Genomic DNA, 19,649 nt, shown 5'->3' with positions numbered 1-19,649 from the left:
CTTCTACTAATTTTATTGTTTTAGTTCTTAAGTTTAGGTTGTTGATCCATTTTGGCTTAATTTTTGTAGATAGAGTGAGGTAGGGATGCAGCTTCATTCTTTTGCACTTGGATATCCAGTTGTCCCAACACTATTTGTTGCAGAGAATATTCCTTTATTAAATGGTCTTGGTATCCTTGTCAAAAATCAATTAGCCATAATGTTTGGGTTTAATTCCTGGGATCTCAGATTTATTCCATTGGTACTTATGCCAGTACCACACTGTTTTGATTACTGTAGCTTTGTGATAAGTCTTGAAATCAGGAAGTATGAGTACTATGCCTTGTTCTTCTTTAAATAATGTTTTGGCTATTTGGGTCCCTTGCAGTTCCATATGAATTTGAAGATTGTATGAATTTGGCAATGAATTCTTAGATTTTACACAAAAAGTATGAACAACAAAAAATAAATAAGTTGGATCTCATAAAAAGTTAAAATATCTGTCTAATTAAAAACATTATCAAAACTGAAAAAGCAGCCTATAGGATGGAAGAAAATATTTGCAAATTGCATAGCTGATAAAGATTTAATGTCCAGAGTATACAAAGAACTGTTAACAACTCAACCAAAGAGACAAAGAACCCAGTTTTTAAAATGGGCAAAGAGCATGAACAGACATTTCTCCAAAAAGACATACAGATGGTCAATAAGCACATGAGAAGATATTCAGTATCACTGGTCATTAGAAAATGCAAATCAAAACCACAGTGAGATATCACTTCATACCCCCTAGTATAGCATTAATAAAAACAACAACAAAAATGGAAAGTAAGTATTGGCAAGGATATGAAGGGATAAGTATCTTTGTACATTGCTGGTGGGACTGTACAATGATGCAGTCACCATGGTAAACATTTTGGCAGTTCCTCCAAAAGCTGAATGTAGAGTTACCATATGACCCAGCAATTCCACTCCTAGGTATTTACCTAGGAGAAATTAAAGCATTTATCCGCACGGAAACTTGTATTATAAATATTCATAGCAGCATCCCAAATGCCCATCAATGGATGAATGGGAAAATAGATTGTGATATATGAATACAATGGGATTTTGTTCAATAATAAACAGAAACACATGATACAACATAGATGGACCTTGAAAATATTATGTTAAGTAAAAGAAGCTAAACAGAAAAAGTCATGTATTATATGATCCCTTTTATATCATATAATGACAATAGGCAAGTTTACAGAGGTGTAAAACAGGGCATAAAGGAAGGAGGGAATGTGGAGTGATTACCCAATGTATATGGAATGTTCTTCTGGGTGATTAAAAAGTTTGAAACTAGAGAGAGATGGTGAGAGATGGTGGCTGGTCACATTGGGAATGCACTGAATGTCCCTGATTTGTATTCTTTATTATGCTTCATCGCTTGTCATGTCAATTTCACTTCATTTTTAAAAAAAAGATTAAGAAAATCCAATCAGGAAAAAAAATAAGATCTTTGGTTTGCCTGTGTCTTCATAATTGGACTTCCCTAAAGGTTCTAAGTTGGCCACCTGATGTGAAGAGCTGACTCATTTGAGAAGACCCTGATGCTGGGAAAGATTGAGGGCAGGAGGAGAAAGGGATGACAGAGGATAAGATGATTGGATGCCATCACCGACTTGATGGACATGGGTTTGGGTGAATTCCGGGAGTTGGTGATAGACAGGGAGGCCTGGTGTGCTGCAATTCATGGGGTCGCAAAGAGTCGGACACGACTGAGTGACTGAACTGAACTGAACTGAAGGTTCAGATGGTAAAGAATCCGCCTGCAATGTGGGAGACCTGGGTTCGATCCCTGGATTGGGAAGATCCCCTGGAGTAGGGCATGGCAACCCACTTCAGGATTCTTGACTAGACAGAGGAGTCTGGGGGCTATATTCCATGGTGTCGCAAAGAGTCAGACATGACTGAGCAACTAATACTTTTTCTCCATAATAAGAATGAATGAATTAAATTATTTCCTTAAATCATAGATACTCTAAAATTTCAAATTCAACATAAGGCTAGTCTACCACATATCACAGAGTTAATAAAGCTAGGATGTACCTTGTATCCTCTCTACCATGTCTCATACAATTAATAAGGCTAGGAAGGAGGTTAAGGTAAGGATGCAGAACTTTGTTAAAATACAATCTTCCCTAAAACAGGATTCAAAGCATAAACATTAAGGTCAAAATAGTTATATAACAAATCATTTTCACTCATTTTAAACTTGGGTGTGTGGGATATAATTGTGTGTGTATGTGTAGGTATGTGCATGTCTGCATGTTAATGGGTGTTGGGGTAACAGAGCTGAAGAAAATCTAAACTTAAAAGAATTAGTAAACTAACCAGGATTTTCACACTCTTTGTTATGATCTCAAGATTCAACATCAATAATGAAGCACATTGGAAGCTAGTGTTTATTGTAGGCTTTCTCAGAGCTTTTTCTAAGCAGTGACTCAGGACACATCTCTAAGGGCTCTGAGTACCAATTATGACATCTGGAGTATATGTAATCAGGAGATTCCCAGAGAGAAACTGGCATCTCTGAAGGAGGTGCTAAACATTCCTCTGCTGTATAAAAGGTTTTTTATCTTTAGGAGTAATTTCACAAGATTATTTGGATATTTTTGACAAATTAGTGCAAATTGAATTAATTCAACCCATCAGCTACAAAGGGGGCTAATGTGATGGCAGAACTTTATTTTCAGGGTATGTAGCTAATAATAATAGCTATTATTTGTTGAGTGATTACTCTATGCTTGTCACTTTTCTAAGTGTTTACCTGTAATCAGCCTCATTATTGTTTACAACAACCCTATCAGAAAACGGACACACTTGGATGAGATAGTTTGCCCAAGACTCACAACCGGGAAGTGGCAGAGCAAATTCATATCAAGGCAGTAAAGGTCTAAAACCCACATTCCAACCACCCTGGTGCATGACCTCTATAGTCACAGGTATTAAAATACACAATCTGATTAATATTGGATTTGTATTTCTATGCATTGATTTTAAAGATAAAGATCAAATACTAAAATATGTAAGAAAGGAAATAGGAAATTTTAGATTTATACTCTTCTCTAGGCAAGAAGACAAAGTGGTTTGAGGAAGCTTTACAAACAGCTGAGGAAAGAAGAGCAAAAGACAAGGGAGAAAGGGAAAGATATGCCCAACTGAATGCAAAGTCTCAGAGAAGAGCAAGGAGCGAAGAAAATCTTCTTAAGTGAGCAATGCAAAGAAATAGAGGAAAACAATAGAATGGGAAAGACTAGAGACCTCTTCCAGAATATTGGAGATCTCAAGAGAAAATTTTATGCAAGGATGGGCACAATAAAGGACAGAAATGGTAAGGAGCTACCAGAAGCAAAAGAGATTAAGAAGAGGTGGTAAGAATACACCAAACTAAACAAGAAAAGTCTTAATGACCTGAATAACCATGATGATGTGGTTACTCACCTAGAACCAGAAATCCTGCAATGTGAAGTCAAGTGGGCCTTAGGAAGCATTATTACAAACAAAGCTAGTAGAGGTGATGACATTCCAGCTGAGCTACTTAGATCCTTAAAAAAAAAAAAAAAAAAAAATGATGCTGTTACAGTGCTGCACTCAATATGTCAGCAAATTTGGAAAACACAGCAGTGGCCACAGGACTGGAAAAGGTCAGTTTTCATCCCAATCACAAAGAAAGGCAATGCCAAAGAATATTCAAATTACCATACAATTGTGCTCATTTCACATGCTAACAAGGATATGCTCAAAATCCTTCAAGCTAGGCTTCAATAGTACATGAACTGAGAACTTCCAGATGTACAAGCTGGGTTTCAAAGAGGCAGGCTAACCAGAGATCAAATTGCCAACATTCGTTGGATCATGGAGAAACCAAGGGAGTCCAGAAAACACATCTACCTCAGATTCATTGTCTACACTAAAGCCTTTGACTGTGTGGACCACAACAAACTGTGGAAAATTCTTTAAGAGATGGGAATACCAGATCACCTTACCTGCCTCCTGAGAAACCTGTATGGGGGTTAGGAAGCAGCAGTTGGAACTGGATAAGGAACAACTGACTGGTTCCAAATTGAGAAAGAAGTACATCAAGGCTGTATACTGTCACCCTGCTTATTTAACTTATATGCAGAGTTCAGTTCAGTTCAGTCGCTCAGTTGTGTCCAACTCTTTGCGACCCCATGAATTACAGCACGCCAGGCCTCCCTGTCCATCACCAACTCCCGTATTTCACCCAAACTCATGTCCATCAAGGTATATCATACTGGATGAATTACAAGCTGGAATCAAGATTGTCGGGAGAAATATCAGTAACTCCAGATATGCAGATGATCCTACCCTTATGGCAGAAAGTGAAGAGGAACTAAAAAGCCTCTTGATGAAAGTGAAAGAGACAAGTGAAAAAGCTGGCTTGAAACTCAACATTCAAAAAAGTAAGATCATGGAAGCAGTCCTAAGATAGCAGAGGAATAGGACGGGGAGACCACTTTCTCCCCCACAAATTCATCGAAAGAACATTTGAACGCTGAGCAAATTCCACGAAACAACTTCTGAATGCTGGCAGAGGACATAAGGCACCCAGAAAGGCAGCCCATTGTCTTCGAAAGGAGGTAGGACAGATATAAAAGATAAAAAGAGAGACAAAAGAGGTAGGGATGGAGATCCATCCCAGGAAGGGAGTCTTAAAAAAGAGACGTTTTCAAACACCAGAAAACACTCTCTCTGGCGGGTCTGTGGAGAGCCTTGGGATCTCAGAGGGCAAAATAACTGGGAGGATAAATAAATAATTAAAACTTACAGATTATGGGCCTAACAGCAACTCCCAGTGGAGCAGCAGCCCAGACGCTTGCATCGCCCACTAGCAGGCAGGGGCTGGACAGGGAGGTGCGGGCTGCATTGCTTAGGGTAAGGACCAGGCCTAAATGCCCTGAGGGCAATCTGAGGGAACTAGTTTGAGATAGCAACCCAGACTGTGGGATAGCTATCCCTGAAAAGCCCTAACCTAAGACACCACCAGGCCCGCCCGCAGAACAAAGGACTGAGCAGAACTAGCTGGCTGAGGACTGGCCCATCCACCGCCGGAGACAGGCAAGCAAGGGCAGCCAGAGCCGAAGGGGGCAATTGCGGCCCCAGAGAGGCATCCTGTAGCAAACTGCAAGCAGACTTCATTGCTAACCAAGACTTCTTGGGATTCTGGATAGTCGACATCCGCCAGGAGGGTCGCAGCCAGAGATCAGCTCCCCAGAAGAGACACATGGCACACCTGAGATGGCTCACCCATTTTACACCCAGAAAGCCGAGTGGCTTGGACGGGGGAGATGATAAGTCACAGCTTTCAACTGGGGGCGGCTGTGCTCACCAAGCACCTGGTCACCTGAGCTGCTCGGATGTGGGACGGGCCCAAAACGCAGGCCCAACCAAGTCTGCGCCTTTGCAAAGTACTCAAGAACCTAAACCTGAGCGGTTTAGACCTGGGGAGTGCATGCAACCCAGGGCCAGCATTAGATAGTTCCCAGCAGAGCAACCTAGAGCCTGAGCAGTCTAGACTGGGAAAGCACACATGCCATGAACGGGGGCAAACCCAGTGTGGCTGAATCACTGTGAGCACACTCCAGTGATATTTGTTTGCAGTGTTCCTCCCTCCCCACAACACGACTGAACAAGTGAGCCTAAAAAAAGTGAATACCACCACTCCCCTTGTGTCAGGGCAAAAATTAAATACTGAAGAGACCAGCAAACAGAAGAAGCTAAAATAAACAGAGGGAACTGCTTTGGAAGTGACAGGTGCAATAGATTAAAACCCTGTAGTTAGCACTGACTATATAGGAAGGGGCCTATAGACCTTGCGAAGTACAAGCTGGACCAAGGAACTATCTGAAAATGAACTGACCCCACACTGTCCACAACAGCTCCAGAGAAAGTCCTAGATATATTTTTACTATTATCTTTTTTTAATTAATTTTTTTTCATTTTAAGTCCCTTATTACTCTAATTTTCATCTTTATAACCTACTATTACCTTGCCAAAAAAAGACCTTATTTTTAAAGGAAACTTTAATATATATATATTTTATAATTTTTGTGACTTAAATATATATATTGTATTTTTGAGATTCTAACCTCTACTCTAGATTTTTAATCTTTGCTTTTTGGTATTTGTTATCAACTTTGTAGCTTTAAGAACCCAATCTTCAATACCCATTTTTACCTGGGAGCAAGATCACTGGCCTGATTTCTCTCTCCCTCTTTTAACTCTCTTTTTTCTCCACCAAGTCACCTCTATCTCCCCCTCCCCCTCTTCTTCTCTACCCAACTCTGTGAATCTCTTTGTGTGTTCCAGGTTGTGGAGAATACTTAGGGAACTGATAACTGGATGGATCTGTCTCTCTCCTTTTGATTCCCCCTTTTATCCTCCTGGCCACTTCTGTCTCCTTCCTCCCTCTTCTCTTCTTTGTGTAACTCTGTGAACATCTCGGAGGGATCCAGACTGTGGAGAACACATAGGGAAGTGATTACTGGCTAGCTTGCTCTCTCTCCTTTTGATTCCCCCTCTTCTCCTCCTGGTCACCTCTAGCTCCCTCCTCCCTCTTCTCTTCTCCATGTAACTCTGTGTACCTCTCCAGGTGTCTCTCACTGTGGAGAAACTTTTCATCATTAACCTAGATGTTTTATCATTGGTGCTGTATAGATGGAGAAGTCTTGAGGCTACAGTAAGAATAAGACTGAAAACCAGAGGCAGGAGGCTTAAGTCCAAATCCTGAAAACACCCGAGAACTCCTGAATCCAGGGGACATTAATCGATAGGAGCTCATCAAACTCCTCCATACCTACACTGAAACCAAGCACCACCCAAGAGCCAACAAGTTCCAGAGCAAGACATACCATGCAAATTCTCCAGCAATACAGGAACATAGCCCTGAGCGTCAATATACAGGCTGCCCAAAGTCACACCAAACCCATTGACGTCTCAAAACTCATTACTGGACACTTCATTGCACTCCAGAGAGAAGAAATCCAGCTCCACCCACCAGAACACTGACACAAGCTTCCCTAACCAGGAAACCTTGACAAGCTACCTATCCAACCCCACCCACAGCGAGGAACCTCCACAATAAAGAGGAACCTCCACAATAAAGAGGAACCACAAACTGCCAGAATACAGAAAGGCCACCCCAAACATAGCAATATAAACAAGATGAAAAGGCAGAGAAATACCCAGCAGGTAAAGGAACAGGATAAATGCCCACCAAACTAAACAAAAGAGGAAGATATAGGGAATCTGCCTGATAAATAATTCCGAATAATGATAGTGAAAATTATCCAAAACCTTGAAAACAAATTGGAGTTACAGATAAATAGCCTGGAGACAAAGATCGAGAAGATACAAGAAAGGTTTAACAAGGACCTAGAAGAAATAAAAAAGAGTCAATATATAATGAATAATGCAATAAATAAGATCAAAAACACTCTGGAGGGAACCAACAGTAGAATAACGGAGGCAGAAGATAGGATAAGTGAGGTAGAAGATAGAATGGTAGAAATAAATGAAACAGGAAAAAAGAAAAAAGAATGAGAAGAAATGAGGACAACCTCAGAGACCTCTGGGACAATGTTAAATGCCCCAACATTCAAATTATAGGAGTCCAGGAAGAAGAAGACAAAAAGAAAGACCATGAGAAAATACTTGAGGAGATAATAGTTGAAAACTTCCCTAAAATGGGGAAGGAAATAATCACCCCCAAGAAACCCAGAGAGTCTCAAACAGGATAAACCCAAGGCAAAACACCCCAAGACACATTAATCAAATTAACAAAGATCAAACACAAAGAACAAATATTAAAAGCAGCAAGGGAAAAACAACAAATAACACACAAGGGGATTCCCATAAGCATAACAGCTGATCTTTGAATAGAAACTCTTCAGGCCAGGAGGGAATGGCAGGACATACTTAAAGTGATGAAAGAAAATAACCTACAGCCCTGATTACTGTAGCCAGCCAGGATCTCATTCAAATATGAAGGAGAAATTAAAAGCTTTCCAGACAAGCAAAAGCTGAGAGAATTCAGCACCACCAAACCAGCTCTCCAACAAATGCTAAAGGATCTTCTTTAGACAAGAAACACAGAAAGGGTGTATAAACTTGAATCCAAAACAATAGAGTAAATGGCAATGGGATCATACTTATCAATAATTACCTTAAATGTAAATGGGTTGAATGCCCCAACCAAAAGACAAAGACTGGCTGAATGGATACAAAAACAAGACCCCTATATATGTTGTCTACAAGAGACCCACCTCAAAACAAGGGACACATATAGACTGAAAGTGAAGGGCTGGAAAAAGATATTCCATGCAAATAGAGACCAAAAGAAAGCAGGAGTAGCAATACTCATATCAGATAAAATAGACTTTAAAACAAAAGAGACAAAGATGGACACTACATAATGATCAAAGGATCAATCCAAGAAGAAGATATAACAATTATAAATATATATGAACCCAACATAGGAGCACTGCAGTATGTAAGACAAATGCTAACAAATATGAAGGGGGAAGTTAAAAATAACATAATAATAGTGGGAGACTTTAATACTGCACTCACACCTATGGATAGATCAACTAAACATAAAATTAACAAGGAAACACAAACTTCAAATGATACAATAGCCCAGTTAAACCTAATTTATATTTATAGGACATTTCACCCCAAAACAATGAATTTCACTTTTTTCTCAAGTGCACCTGGAACCTTCTCCAGGATAGATCACATCCTGGGCCATAAATCTAGCCTTGGTAAATTCAAAAAAAATTTGAAATCGTTCCAAGCATCTTTTCTGACCACAGTGCAGTATGATTAGATGTCAATTACAGGAGAAAAACTATTTAAAAATTCCAACATATGGAGGCTGAACAACATGCTTCTGAATAACCAACAAATCACAGAAGAAATAAAAAAATTATAATATGCATAGAAATGAATGAAAATGAAAACACAACAACCCAAAACCTATGGGACACTGTAAAAGCAGTGCTAAGGGGAAGGTTCATAGCAATACAGGCTTACCTCAAGAAACAAGAAAAAAGTCAAATGAATAACCTAACTCTACACCTAAAGCCAGAGCCCACCCCACTCCAGTACTCTTGCCTGGATGAAGAAGCCTGGTGGGCTGCAGTCCATGGGATCACTAAGAGTCGGACACGACTGAGCGACTTCACTTTTACTTTTCACTTTCATGCATTGGAGAAGGAAATGGCAACCCACTCCAGTGTTCTTGCTTGGAGAATCCCAGGGATGGGGGAGCCTGGTGGGCTGCCATCTCTGGGGTCGCACAGAGTCGGACATGACTGAAGCGACTTAACAGCAGCAACAGCAACAGCAACACCTAAAGCAACTAGAAAAGGAAGAAGTGAAGAACCCCAGCGTTAGTAGAAGGAAAGAAATCTTAAAAATTAGGGCAGAAATAAATGCAAAAAACACAAAAGGGACCATAGCAAAAACCAACAAAGCCAAAAGCTGGCTCTTTGAGAAGATAAGTAAAATTGACTAATCATTAGCCAGACTCATCAAGAAACAAAGGGAGAAAAATCAACAAAATTAGAAATGAAAATGGAGAGATCACAACAGACAACACAGAAATACAAAGGATCATAAGAGACTATTATCAGCAACTATATGCAAATAAAATGGACAACTTGGAAGAAATGGATAAATTCTTAGAAAAGTACAACTTTCCAAAACTGATCCAGGAAGAAATAGAAAATTTTAACAGACCATCACAAGCACAGAAATTGAAACTGTAATCAGAAATCTTCCAACAAACAAAAGCCCAGGACCAAACAAAAGCTGAATTCTACTGAAAATTTAGAGAAGAGCTAACACTTATCCTACTCAAACTATTCCAGAAAATTGCAGAGGAAGGTAAACTTCCAAACTCATATGAGGCCACCATCACCCTAATTCCAAAACCTGACAAAGATACCACAAAAAGAGAAAACTACAGACCAATATCACTGATGAACATAGATGCAAAAATCCTTAACAAAATTCTAGCAATCAGAATCCAACAACACATTAAAAAGATCATACACCATGACCAAATGGGCTTTATCCCAGGGATGCAGGATTCTTCAATATCCACAAATCAATCAATGTAATACACCACATTAACAAATTGAAAAATAAAAACCATATGATTATCTCAATAGATGAAGAGAAAGCCTTTGGCAAAATTCAACATCCATTTATGATAAAAACTCTCCAGAAAGCAGGAGTAGAAGGAACATACCTCAACATAATAAAAGCTATCTATGACAAACCCACAGCAAACATTATACTCAATGGTGAAAAACTGAAAGCATTTCCCCTAAAGTCAGGAACAAGACAAGGGTGCCCACTCTCATCACTACTATTCAACATAGTTTTGGAAGTTTTGGCCACAGCAATCAGAGCGGAAAAAGAAATAAAATGAATCCAGATTGGAAAAGAAGAATTAAAACTCTCATGCAGATGACATGATCCTCTACATAGAAAACCGTAAAGACTCCACCAGAAAATTACTAGAGCTAATCAATGAATATAGTAAAGTTGCAGGATATAAAATCAACACATAGAAATCCCTTGCATTCCTATACTCTTAACAATGAGAAAACAGAAAGAGAAATTAAGGAAACAGTTCCATTCACCATTGCAATTAAAAGAATAAAATACTTAGGAATATGTCTACCTAAAGAAACAAAAGACCTATATATAGAAAACTAAAACACTGGTGAAAGAAATCAAAGAGGACACAAATGGATGAAGAAATATACCATGTTCATGGATCAGAAGAATCAATATAGTGAAAATGAGTATACTACCCAAAGCAATCTTTAGATTCAATGCAATCCCTATCAAGCTACCAACGGTATTTTTCAGAGAACTAGAACAGATAATTTCACAATTTGTATGGAAATACTAAAAACCTTGAATAGCCAAAGGAATCTTGAGAAAGAAGAATGGAACTGGAGGAATCAACTTGCCTGACTTCAGGCTCTACTACAAAGCCACAGTCATCAAGACAGTATGGTACTGGCACAAAACAGAAATAGAGGTCAATGGAACGAAATAGAAAGCCCAGAGATAAATCCATGTACCTATGGACACCTTATCTTTGACAAAGGAGGCAAGAATATACAATGGAGAAAAGACAATCTCTTTAACAAGTGGTGCTGGGAAAACTGGTCAACCACTTGTAAAAGAATGAAACTAGAACACTTTCTAACACCATACACAAAAATAAACTCAAAATGGATTAAAGATCCAAATGTAAGACCAGAAACTATAAAACTCCAAGAGAAAAACATAGGCAAAACACTCTCCAACATAAATCACAGCAGGATCCTCTATAACCCACCTCCAAGAATACTGGAAATAAAAGCAAAAATAAACACATGGGACCTAAGTAAAATTAAAAGCTTCTGCACAACAAAGGAAACTATAAGCAAGGTGAAAAGACAGCCTTCAGAATGGGAGAAAATAATAGCAAACGAAGAAGCTGACAAAGAATTAATCTCAAAAATATACAAGCAACTCCTGCAGCTCAATTCCAGAAAAATAAATGACCCAATCAAAAAGTGGGCCAAAGAACTAAACAGACATTTCTCCAAAGAAGACATACAGATGGCTAACAACACTCATTATCAGGGAAATGTAAATCAAAACCACAATGAGGTACCATTTCATGCCAGGCAGAATAGCTGCTATCCAAATGTCTACAAGCAATAAATGCTGGAGAGGGTGTGGAGAAAAGGGGACCCTCTTACACTGTTGGTGGGAATGCAAACTAGTATAGCCACTATGGAGAACAGTGTGGAGATTCCTTAAAAAACTGGAAATAGAACTGCCATATGACCCAGCAAACCCACTGCTGTGCATACACACTGAGGAAACCAGAATTAAAAGAGACATGTGTACCCCAGTGTTCATCACAGCACTGTTTATAATAGCCAGGACATGGAAACAACCTAGATGTCCATCAGCAGATGAATGGATAAGAAAGCTGTGGTACATATACACAGTGGAGTATTACTCAGCCATTAAAAAGAATATATTTGAATCAGTTCTAATGAGGTGGATGAAACTGGAGCCTATTATACAGAGTGAAGTAAGCCAGAAAGAAAAACACCAATACAGTATACTAATGCATATATATAGAATTTAGAAAGAAGGTAATGATAACCTTGTATGCGAGATACCGAAAGAGACACAGATGTATAGAACAGTCTTTTGGACTCTGTGGGAGAGGGAGAGGGTGGGATGATTTGTGAGAATGGCACTGAAACATGTATACTATCATGTAAGAAATGAATCACCAGTCCAGGTTCAATGCATGAGACAGGATGCTTGGGGCTGGTGCACTGGGATGACCCAGAGGGATGGGATGGGGAGGGAGGTGGGAGGGGGGTTCAGGATGGGGAACACATGTGCACCCGTGGTGGATTCATGTTGATGTATGGCAAAACCAATACAATATTGTAAAGTAAAATGAATAAATAAAACTGAGATAAAAAAACAAAAACAAAAAAGTAAGATCATGGGATCTGGTTCCATCACTTCATGGCAAATAGAAGGGGGGAAAAGTGAAAGTAGTCACAGATTTTATTTTCTCATGCTCCAAAATTACTGTGGATGGTGACTGCAGCCATGAAATTAAAACATGCTTGCTTCTTGGAAGGAAAGCTATGACAAACCTAGACAGCATATTTAAAAGCAGAGACATCACTTTGCTGGCAAAGGTTCGTGTAGTCAAAGTTATGGTTTTTCCTGTAGTGATGTACGGATGTGAGAGCTGGACCGTAAAAAACGCTGAGCACTGAGAAACTGATGCTTTTGGATTGTGGTGCTGGAGAAGACTCTTGAGAGTCCCTTGGATTTCCGGGAGTTCAAACCTATCAATCCTAGAGGAAATAATCCTGAATATTGTTTGGAAGGACTGTTGCTGAAGCTGAAGCTCTAATACTTTGGCCACCTGATACGAAGAGCTGACTCATTGGAAAAGACTGATGCTGGGAAAGATTGAAGGCAGAAGGAAAAGGGGGTGGCAGAGGATGAGATGATCAGATCGCATCACTGACTCAATGGATATTAATTTGAGCAAACTTTGGGAGATAGTGGAGGACAGAGGAGCCTGCAGTCCATAAGGTTGAAAAGAGTCAGAAATGACTGAGCAACTGAACAACAACAGTAACTAGTCTACTATTGAATTAGGTTAGCTGTTAATATAGTATTTTAAGTAAAATTTGTCCCTTAGTTATACCCTGTTTTAAATGAATTCATTGTGTGGTTTTCACAAGTATTTTAAAATTACATGTCATTTGAATCATGTATTGAATTTCGGTAAATATATTTTAATTTACTAATATCTCTCATCAAGAAATCTTTAACATACACAATTAGATTTGACAATAGGATGATAGTGAAAGTGTTAAACACTCAATCGTGTCTGACTCTGTGACCATATGGACTGCAGCCTGCCAGGCTCCTCCGTCCACAGAATTCTCCAGGCAAGAATACTGGAGTGGGTTGCCATGCCCTTCTCCAATGAATCTTCCCAACCCAGGGACTGAACCCGAATCTCTGCATTGCAGGCAGATTCTTTACCATCTCAGCCCCAGTCGGATGAGAAATAGAACACAATTCCTGACTTCTCTGATGGATATTTTCTCATAGAGCATCAGCCTGGTTGTTCAGCATTTGCAATAGTGAACCGTTATATTCATAATATATTCATTTAGTTATATAACATGTATTGAATGATATAATTTAATACTAATTGGTAAAAATGAACAAACATGTAGTAAATTTAACGTATTGTAATTCAACACAAGGCCAAGAAGGGGTTAAGTAATGTCAGTTAGTAGCTCTGTTCGGCCCAATTATCTTGAGGCAATCTACTCACAGAACACAAAGATGGTGGATTTCAGTCTAGTTCAGTTCATGAACTCAGTGTTTCAGTTCATCAAACATTATATGATGTCAATGTACTTCAAGAGTAAACACCTAATTTCTTTCTATGCCTTTTAAGATACCCAATTCTGGAAATTTTTAAGGTAAACTTTAATACATTTTATTTTATATATTGCAGGTTTCTTTTAGTCAGTGTATAAACTGGCTAGATTCATTCAACAAATGTCTACTGAACATCTGCTATGTGCTAGGCATTTTTCTAGGTACTGGAGCTGTAACAGTGAATGGAACAAAATGCCTTCTATCAGAGAGGTTACTTCCTTGGTGGGGAAGACAGTGATCAAACACACACAACTACACACACACACACACACGCTATGTGTGTGTGTAATCAGCCTCTTCAGTCCTGCCTGACCCTATGGACTGTAGCCCTCTAGGCTCCTCTGTCCATGGGATTCTCCAGCAAGAATACTGGAGTGGGTTGCCATTTCCTCCTCCAAAACAGCTGCCCATGTAGAGCCTTAAAAGGCACTTTCGAGCTCCTTGGTTTCACTGTGGGAGGTGGGACACGTTATGCAGAAGAGAGACGTGATCTCACTTAGCTTCACTTAGGATCCCCCAGCTGTGGCGAAGAAGTTTGACTCTGGTTGGAGAGTGGGGAGGGGAAGAAGGGCAGAGTCAGGGAAATGAATTAGAAGACTGTTGTAATAATCCAGGCCAAGGGACTTCCCTGGAGTCCAGTGGTGAAGAGTCCACCTTCCAGTGTGGGAGACGTGGGTTTGGTCCCCACTCAGGAAACTAAATCCCACATGCTGTGGGACAGCTGAACCTGCACCACAACTAGAGAGAAACCCAGAGCCACAGTGAAGGTCCTGTGTACCAGAGCTCAGACCCAGTGCAGCCAAATAAATAAATACTAAAGAAAAAACCTGGGCCAAGAGGTGATGTTGACTTCCACCTGAGTGGCAGCTGGTGGTGTGAAGTAGCCCATTTCTGGACATATTTAAATCTGGAGCCAACTGATGTTGCTGACGTGGAGAATGGGAGGAGGAGATGAGCCAAAGATGATGCCAAGGTTTCCATATGAGCAACTAAAAAAGGGGGAGTACCATTTGCCCAGGTGAAAGGCTGTGGGAGGTATGCGTGGTAGGCAGAGAAAGTTTGCTTTGGGCATGCCAAGTCTGAGCTGCCTTTAAACATCCGAATAGAGATGTTGAGAAGGCAGTTGAATATGAGTCTGGAGTTCAGGGTAGAGACTGAAGGAGATATAAACATGGGAGTTGTTGGGGATAGATGGTGTGTAAACCCACAGGCCAGGTGAGATCCCCAAGGCAAGGGTGTAGACGGAGCAGGAGAGAGGATGGTTCATGGATGTCAACACCTAGAAATCAGGAATATGAGGAGGAGTCAATTCAGGAGACTGAGAAGGAGCAGCCATATAGGAGAAGGAGAATCGAAAGAGCTGTGTCCTAGAAGCCAAATGAAGAAGCTTTCCAGAGGACAGAGTGACCCCCGGGGTTAAGAGCTGTTGTGAGGTCACTTACGGTATGAACTGAGACGTGGTCAACTACACAATGTTGAAACACATGCCTACTTTCAGGTTCCTCCTACAATAAATTTTAACCCATGAGAAAAAGTCAGTTACAAAAATGAGGGGCTAAGGAGTGATCAGGAAGTGGAGATTATAAAGAAAAAGGCAACTTGACGAATAACTGCAAAACCTTTCCAGCAGGGTAGACTGAATGCAGAGAACAGGATGGGAAAGGTTTCATTTCCAAAGCTGAGTGGGGGATCCAGAATGTTTCTTTAAGGAAGTACTTAAGGTTAGTGTTCTGATAGGAAGGGGGCAGGTGGGCAACTTGTCTTGGAACTGCATTTTACAAGAGATAAAAATTATTGTTCTTATCTAATAATTGGGCAGAAAGAGGATTTAACACTACCCTCAAGCATGCCTTTTCAGTTATTCCTGTGCAGAGCTGCCTGGTAGGAGAAAGTGGGACTTGAAATCCATCCCTTACTCCTGCTCACCAAGCTTTGCCCCAGACTTCACCGATGTGCCTTTTTCTAATTTGCATGTTTGCTAGCCGTGGTCATCCATGGATCCAGTGGAAACTATTTTTTCATCTCTAATGGATACCACAAACCATATTTATACATTATATTTACATATTAAGGAGAACAAATGCCAGAGCTCACTTCTCTGCCTAAGCTGTAAAGCATTAGAGGTGATACAAAGGTAAACTATCCTTATTTCTGTGTCCATCTCCTTATTAGGCATTTATTAGTGTTTAAGACATCAAGATGCCTCTTATTTTTACAGCATGTCTACTGTTGAGGAGAAAAAATAAACCCATAAATTAAATCTGACCTTAATAAAATTTCATCTGTCTTCCTAGGAACCTAAAAATTGATACTACTTGTGTATGGAAACTGCAGTTCTTGTCTAGAAAGGTTGAGAGGTTGGCTTACTAGGTCAGTGTGTTCTTACGATTCGGGCTGTGTTGGCGCCCTCTGGTGGATAGATTATGTGAACGTTAATTTCAGATGCTCTTTAGCAAAGAGCTTTCATGTTTTGAAGCCTTGAGGCTTTTCCTATTCATGGTAAGCTGCAAATTTCATGTAATTTTATATACCGTGTGTACACAGGATGCCTTTGTGAGGTACCAAGGAAAGGACAGTCGGGGTAGCAATGGTGATCTTTTAAACATGTGTCGGACAGAATTGCTACAGATAGGCGAAGGGCCTTTTAAGATTTTGTTTGGAGGTCTAACACATGTAGTAAATTGTGCAAATTTTAAGATTATAGGTATGTATTGATAAAGTATATCCAACACCCAAATCACAACCGTTTCCAGTACCTTAGAATGAGACTTTTTGAAAATTGGTTAGCATTCAGGTCTATTTTGCAGCAGAGAAAACAACTTTTAGTTACAGAATCCTCTCCGGTAGTCTACCAGAAAGCATTGTGAGAAAAATTCCATTAAATGCATTGAGATGAAATTATGTTGGTACAGAGATTGACTCTAGGGTGGCACACAGCCATTACTATCCTCCACTCCAGAGTGAAAATGACTCGTTTCTGTCCCTTACTTGGTTGCAATCTCTTTGCTTTCTCAAACAATTTTCCAATTCTATTTCCTCTCTTCAGTTCAAAACACCTCGACTGAGTGTTGTGTGCTTGGAGCCGTGGGAACAGAGGCAAGAAGTTATGGTCCCTACCCTTCCAGAATTCATAGACCAGTTGAGTTTAAAGCAAAAAGGGGAAATGGGTGATTCCAACCCAACACGTTAAGTGCGACAATAATAACAGCTAACATTTATAGATTATGTCCCAGGATCAAGCTTTTCTCTCAGGATGTTATGTGCATCTCCCCATTTCAGCCACATCACTATTGCCATCAAAACAGTCAATCCTAAAGGAAATCAACCCTGAATATTCATTGAAAGGACTGATGCTGAAGCTGAAGCTCCAATACTATGGCTACCTGATCCGAAGAGCTGGCTCTTCAGAAAAGAGTCTGATGCTGAGAAAGATTGAAGGCAGGAGAAGGGGGCAACAGAGGATGAGATGGTTAGATAGCATCACTGACCCAATGGACATGAATTTGAGCAAACTCTCAGGCAGTGAAGGACAGGGAAGCCTGGCATGCTGCAGTCCATGGGGTCGCAAAGAGTCAGATACGACTTAGTGAATGGGCAACAACAACAAATGACATTACTTTCCTGATGAGTGAATGGAGCCCAGAGAGGCTGATGATTTGTCCTGCCTCCCCAAAATATGGCCGGTGTGTGTGGTTGCCAGGCTCTGGCTCCATCACTCACACATGTGTCCACTTTCCTGCAGCTGTTTCTCAAGCGTGGTGTTGGGAACACGTGCAGGGCAGGAAGGGAGCAGGGAGATCACTGCTACTTTTGTCACTGGAGCTACACAACCAGGAGCTGCATTCAGTACTACTAAAAAAAAGTCCTGGCAGCATCTTTCTCTGATGCAGCCCTGGTCCAGCCCCTAACTTGCTATCCGGCAAACTCAGTTAAAAGCTGGCTGCCCCATTGCAAAAATTTAAAGGCATGCTTTATTCTTGTATGACATATAGCAAAAAATGCTCCAGAATTAACACACGACTATTCATTGTTACGGCACGAATTTCTCCAAATCACAGGTTAATCAACAGAATCAGGTGTCAAACGATTTAAAAAATTTTTCTATTCAAATTGATGAGTTATGAGTGCTGCCTACGTATAAATGATTTACTTTTCGACCTTGAAAGCATTACTGTAACCTTAAGGAGTTCCAAGTCATTCAAAACAGGTCAGTGTGGTGGTGCAAGATGTTGAAATCCCACCTGAGGGTGGCGTTTGCATCTTCCTCTTGTTAGGATCTTCTGAAGCAGGCAGAGACTCAGGAAAAGGGAGCAGAGCCATAATCACCAGCAGAGTCTTTTCTCCTCAAACACAGACAAACCATGCCCGTGTGAATCCTCGTGATGTCTTCACACTTAGGCTCCTCGGAGGACAAGGACCAAGTTTAACCCAAATTCCATGTCACTGATCACAGATTTTAGGTGCAGATGGAAATAGAATAATCTTAACAGAGTCTAGTAGTCGTTGTGATGGTGTTCATGTGGGAAGTGATTTCAGATTCACCCTCTTCAAGCCATCTTACATGATGTCAGGTGGGCTGTAAAAAAGGAGGTTTGTGATCATCGTTTGTAAAGAGAGTAATGGCAGCAACATTGAGTAGTCCTAACAGTCGTCGGGAATGCTTACCTCAGAAGACCCAACAATGCTGTGAGCCGAGATTTGGTTTCACCAATTTAAGGTTATTAGATTGAGCTTTATTAGGGTTACAGTTTTCTTTGTATCTGATTTATAATTTTGTTAGTTCATACTGTATATAGAATTGTAAGCAGAAATGGGTATATTTATATGTGTATACGTATTCTTAAAACAAGATGATAAAAGACATCAACATTATGAGTTGACCACACGTAAGAAGTTTTAAAAGGAGTGAGTGTAGATTACTCCTTGGCGGGACACTGTTCTGTAACCCGCCTGCCTCTAGAGGGAGACAAACACAGGCCTTGCTCCTAGGAGCTTCCATTAACACAGCATTCATTCGTTGCTCACAGTGGGCGAAAGTGAAGAGGTTGTGCACCAATGATTTTGAGGTCATGACACTATATTTACTGCTCTTTGTTTTTTCTGTCTTCAACATACTTAATAGTTGCCGCTCAGCCAACAGGATTTTTCTGCATTCCTTCTCCCAATAGGCCTCTCCTTGACATCCTGGTTGATTTTTTCTTTTTTCCATATGCACATAGTAAAGTTCACACTTCATAGTGCACAGCCCTATGGAGTCTGACAAATGCAGAGCCATTTTTCCACCACCCCAGTATCATACAGAGCATCCTCTCACCCTGAGCAATACCAGGCACAGCCCCTTTGTAGAATACCTCTCCCTTTCGCCTCATCCCCTGGCAACCACTGACCTATTTTCTGTCCCCATCAGTTCAGTTCAGTTCAGTAGCTCAGTCATGTCCGACTCTTTGCGACCCCATGAATCGCAGCACGCCAGGCCTCCCTGTCCATAACAGAGTCTAACAGAGTACTGCTATATGTCCACCAACTCCTGGAGTTCACTCAGACTCATGTCCATCTCGTCAGTGATGCCATCCAGCCATCTCATC

Source organism: Capra hircus, chromosome 17, assembly GCF_001704415.2.
Source record: "Capra hircus breed San Clemente chromosome 17, ASM170441v1, whole genome shotgun sequence".
In the NCBI taxonomy this organism is placed as follows: domain Eukaryota; kingdom Metazoa; phylum Chordata; class Mammalia; order Artiodactyla; family Bovidae; genus Capra; species Capra hircus.
This window is presented reverse-complemented; position numbering follows the sequence as displayed.